Consider the following 5,314-nt stretch of genomic DNA (forward strand, 5'->3'; position numbering starts at 1 on the left):
TCCGCTAAACTTCAGCCTTGTATATCCAACTGCCTTCTCTACTCTCTACATTTCCATTTTTTTTTTTTTTGGAGAGGTTTTCGCTATAGGGCGTGTGCGCTCGCCAGACAGACAGAGAGAGACATAGAGACAGAAAGCGAGAAATCACCCCCCAGGGGGGATGGTCACGCCGCAATCCCTTCTCCTCCATTCTCCTCTCGGGATCTTGGGCACGCACGCACACGCGCCCGGCGTGAGATTTAAGCCACCGGGTCCGAGACGCGAACCGCGGTCGACTACGTGGGAGTCCAGCGACATAGCCATTACGCTAACTGCTGGTTCCCAAGGTGGGGGAGTCTTAAACTTCCTGGTCTTCGTGTCAGTCTTAGGGAACCACATTCCTACAAGATCACTAATTGGCTTTATTGCAATGGTTGAGGGTGATGTTTTACCCTTGCAGGGTACCGTAATAACAGTAAAACTCACGGCAGAGAAATTGAATACCGGCCAGTACAAGGACACAAGGGAGGGCTTGTAAACTGGGCCCTGCCTCAGTTTCTTCCCAGTCCAGGCCCTGCCTTAGAATGGGAGGCAGGATCCTTACCAGCTTGTGTTGCCTGCATGGCCCCGTCATGTGCCTATAAACCCTGGTGGGAGGGAGAGGATTGCGGTGGCTCATTCTCGCTCTCTCTGGTCAGTGCACGCACCCTCTCGCAATAAAAGTAAGTAAATAAAAGTATCTAAAGATACAATAACGCCCCAGCACCGGCTCTGCTGTGACAGTGTGTCCTAGGAATGAACGTGTCCGTCAGGGGACTGAGTATCGTGGGGGAGGAGATAACTCCTGCAAATATAAAACAAAACACATACTTACAGTCTATTTAAATAACCACTTCTTTGCCCCTGCTCCCTGCCCAGGAGAGAAGACACACTTACACACTTAGACGGGCACTGGACGGTGGGAGGACAGGCCACCTGTTAGTGTGAGGGGCTGGCAGAGTCCACTTGACCCGACTCACGAGGTCGGGGGCCAGGGTCTTGGGCTGGGTGTCTGCACACACAGGCGGGGCTGGCCCTCAGCAAGAGCTCAGAGCTGCTGCGCGGCAGCTCCTCCCCAGACCCAGACGGGCCAGCAGCGGGCGTGGGCAGTGGAAGTTCTTCAGAACTCTGGGAATGATTCCAACTCACAGCGCCGCTCGAAGTCCCCTGGTGTGGGTATTACCTCTGTTCTGTGGGACAGAAAACTGAAGCCCAGGGATGGCAGGAACTTGCCCAGAGTGGCGCAGTTGGGAAAAGCAGACTTGGTGGCGCGAGCCCTGAGCACCGAGTTGGTGGCCAGGATGGGGCCTGGACTCATCTTCCCTCCGTGTCGTGGTGACAGCGGCACTGTTAACGACCGTTCCCGGACGCCAGGTGCAAGGGCAGTGGTCTGGCCCACGAGGCTGCCCCGCCCATCTGGCTTCTCTGCATCCTGGGACTCTGCTAGCATTTTCTTACAAATTCATGTTTTCTTCCCGAAATACCCAACTGATTGGTCAAGAGCGTTAGCATGCGTCATTAATCCTAGCATTTCCCTTCTCTCCCAGAAACATATTATCCAAATTGGAATCAATTTTCCAGACGGTTTGCAGCCAGTGGAATGTTCCGGAACAATACTTTCAACATCTGCACAGAGAAGAACCTTGTGACCCACGTCCTCACTGCCTGTGACCAGCTCAACTTCCAGCCTGGTCAGTGCCCACAGGCCGCCTGTCCGTGATGAGGGGCTGGAAGGCCCACCGGGAGCCTCTGACCCGCAGACCCGTCACCCCGTCATAGCTGCGCACCTCACTGCTTTCCCGAAATGACGTCTTTTTTCCGGGACAGAAAATGCACAGGGACCTGCAGATGGCGTAATGGTTACTTCATTGGTCTCCCAAATGACTGACCACAGTTCAAGTCCTGGGTTCCTCAGCCTAAAACTCAGGTGGGGCCCGTGGTGTGTGCGTGCCCAAACTCCTGGGTGAACGGAGAGGGGATTGTGGCGTGGTCATCCCCCCTGGGGGCTGGTTTCTCAAGTTCTGTCTCTGTCTCTCTGGCCAGCACATGCGCCCTATAGCAAATATCTTTCTAAAGAAAAAGAAAAATGGGGGAACCAGCAGTTAGCATAATGGCTATGTCGCTGGACTCCCACGTAGTCGACCGCGGTTTGCGTCCCAGATTCGGTGGCTTAAAACTCACGCCAGGCGCGTGTGCATGCGTGCCCAAGAACCCAAGAGGAGAATGGAGGAGAAGGGATTGTGGCGTGGCCATCCACCCAGGGGGTGATTTCTCGCTTTCTGTCTCTCTGTCTCTCTCTCTCTCTGTCTGGCGAGCGCAAACTGGGCTGTGCTGACCTGCCTCCTCTGTCGTCAGCTGAGCGTTGGAAAGGGGCTGCCAGTCCTGAACTCCTGCCGCGTCTGTCATTGTGAAGGAGGAGCAGGGCCGTGGGTGTCCTGGGACCCAGATCTGGGCCAGACTGGGTGTGTGTGGTCAGAGCCCTGGGGGTTGTTTGGAAGCCAGTGTTCCACACCTCCCACCTCTGGAGAGGTCTGGACAGCCCCGCCTGCCCCAGGGTGTGGCCGCTCTAGGGTGTGAAGGGCTGGCGGGGCAGGACAGAGGCCGCAGCCGAGGTGGTGGAGAGGGAGCCGTGACTACCCACTGCCCTGGGCCACGCAGGGAGCTTCTGCGGACACCCCCGGCACTGGCTAGTGGGGGCAAAGGGTAGGAAGGGGGCTTGCGGGTGCCTTCACTGCTGAGGGCGTGATGCGTAGTGTTTATCTTTAAATTTCCATAAAAAGTTAAAAGCAGGCAGAAAATGAGTAACTTGTACTTTTTCTTTCTCTTTCTTTCTTTCTTTCTTTTTTTTTTTTTTTAAGGTTTTGCCATAGGGTACATGCATTCACTGGAGAGAGACAGAGAGAGACACTGAGAGAGAAAGTGAGAAATCACTCCCAGGGGGATGGCCATGTTGCACTCCCTTCTCCTCTGTTCTCCTCTTGGGATCTTGGGCACTTACACACACATGCCTGGTGTGATTTTCAATCCACCAGGTCAGGGACTCGAACCGTGGTTGACCACGTGGGAGCCTAGAGCCCTAACCATCACGCCACCTGCTGGCTACAGTCAGACAATTCTTTTATTTATTTATTTATTTTTGAGCGGTTTTTGCTATAGTGCACATGCACTCGCCGGAAAGACAGAGAGAAACAGAGAGACAGAAAGTGAGAAATCACCCCCCAGGGGGGATGGCCACGCCGCAATCCCTTTTCCTCCATCCTCCTCTCCGGATCTTGGGCACACACACACGCCTGGTGTGAGTTTAAGCCACCGGGTCCGGGACTTAAACTGCAGTCGACTACATGGGAGTCCAGCGACAGCCATTACGCCAACTGCTGGTCCCCATTATCAATCTTTTATTGCTAATGCACAAAAGCAAGCATTGTGGACAGCATTCCCACTGTCCAGTGTGGAGTGGACATGGCTCTCAGAGACCACTGACACATGTAACACCACAGGGCTCACCGCGGGCTGAGCCATCTTCTCCCCGAGCTGGAGAACCCGTGGCTCCAGGCAGCAGAAGAGAATAGGCTTTTTCTTTTCTTTCTTTTTTTTTTTTAAATAATTAACTTTATCTTATTATTTTTTAATTTTAATTTTTATTTTTATTTTTTTGCTATAGGGTGCATGCGCTCGCCAGAAAGACAGAGAGAGACAGAGAGACAGAAAGCAAGAAATCACACCCCAGGCGTGAGTTTAAGCCACTGGGTTCAGGACTCGAACCATGGTCGACTACATGGGAGTCCAGTGACATAGCCATTACACTAACTGCTGGTCCCAAGAAATCACCCTTCCCCCAAGGGGGATGGCCATGCCGCAATCCCTCTTCCTCCATTCTCCTCTTGGGATCCTGGGCACATACGCATATGCGCCTGGAGTGAGTTTAAGCCACCAGGTCCGGGACTTGAACCACGGTCAACTACATGGGAGTCCAGTGACACAGCCATTATGCCAACTGCTGGTCTCCATTATCTTATTATTTTTTAAAATCTGACCATAGACAGACAGAGAGGGAAAATGAGAAAGCAAGCCACTAGGTCCAAGGTGAACTGTAGTCCACCACGTGGGAGTCCAGTGCCCTAGCCACCACGCCACCTGCTGGTTCCATGAGAATATGCTTTTATGGTCCTCTGTTAAAAATGCTGAAATGTCAGATTAAAATGAAAGGTCTGGCAGGTGGCGTGCTGGGTAAGGACACAGGCCTCCCACATGGCTGAATGCCCTGAGTCCAGGACCTGGCAGCCTGCTTTCTCACTCCCCTCCTCTCTCATTTACTTGCTCTGTCCCTCTCTGGTCAAATTTAAATAAATAAAGTTAAATAAAGTAATTCTTAAAAGAAGAAGAAAAAAACAAAGATGCCAATCGTCTCCTCATGGTCTTTAGGCTTGGTTGAAGTTATTTAAAAAAAAATTTTTTTTTACAGAGATTCTTGCTATAGGGGACGAGTGTTTGCTGGAGAGACAGATGGAGACACAGAGACAGAAACAAGAGATCTCCCCCCAGGGGGCTGGCCACGGCCGCAATCCCTTCTCCACTCCCCTCTCAGGGTGTTGTGCATGCACACGTGCATGGTGTATTAAGCTGCCGGGTCCGGGACTTGAACTGTGGTGGACTACATGGGAGTCCAGCGACGTAACCATTTCACCATCTGATGGTCCTTCAGTTGAGGTGTTTAAGCTAAGCAGGTGCCAGGACTGCCGCCTCAGCCAGGCTTCTCAGCTCCCTGGAGAGCCGACTCGCAGGTTGCCAGCCTGGGAGCAGGGCAAAGCCAAAGCCACTGGGCCACATCAGGGCAAGCCACTGCCGTGAGCCATCGAGACAGTCACATCCGATGACACGACGTGGCTGGGACAGCAGCCTCAGTGCTGGGCTGAGGCACGGATGGGCACAGCACAGGCACTGGGCGCCTGGGCTTCGAGCTGTGTGTTCTGGCGTCACAGGTGGGTGGTCTCCAATCAGACGCCATTTCTTTTCTTTTTTTTTGGAGAGGTTTTTGCTATAGTGCACATGCGCTCACTGGAAAGACAGAGAGGGGGACCAGCAGTTAGCGTAATGGCGATGTCGCTGGACTCCCACGTAGTCGACCGCAGTTCGCATCCCGGACCTGGTGGCTTAAAACTCACTCTGGGCGCGTGTGCATGCGTGCCCAAGATCCCAAGAGGAGAATACAGGAGAAGAGATTACGGCATGGCCATCCTCCCTGGGGGGTAATTTCTTGCTTTCTGTCTTTCTCTCTCTGTCTATCTGGCGAGCGCAC

Source organism: Tupaia chinensis, unplaced genomic scaffold (genome assembly GCF_000334495.1).
Source record: "Tupaia chinensis unplaced genomic scaffold, TupChi_1.0 Scaffold142100_1, whole genome shotgun sequence".
NCBI lineage: Eukaryota > Metazoa > Chordata > Mammalia > Scandentia > Tupaiidae > Tupaia > Tupaia belangeri.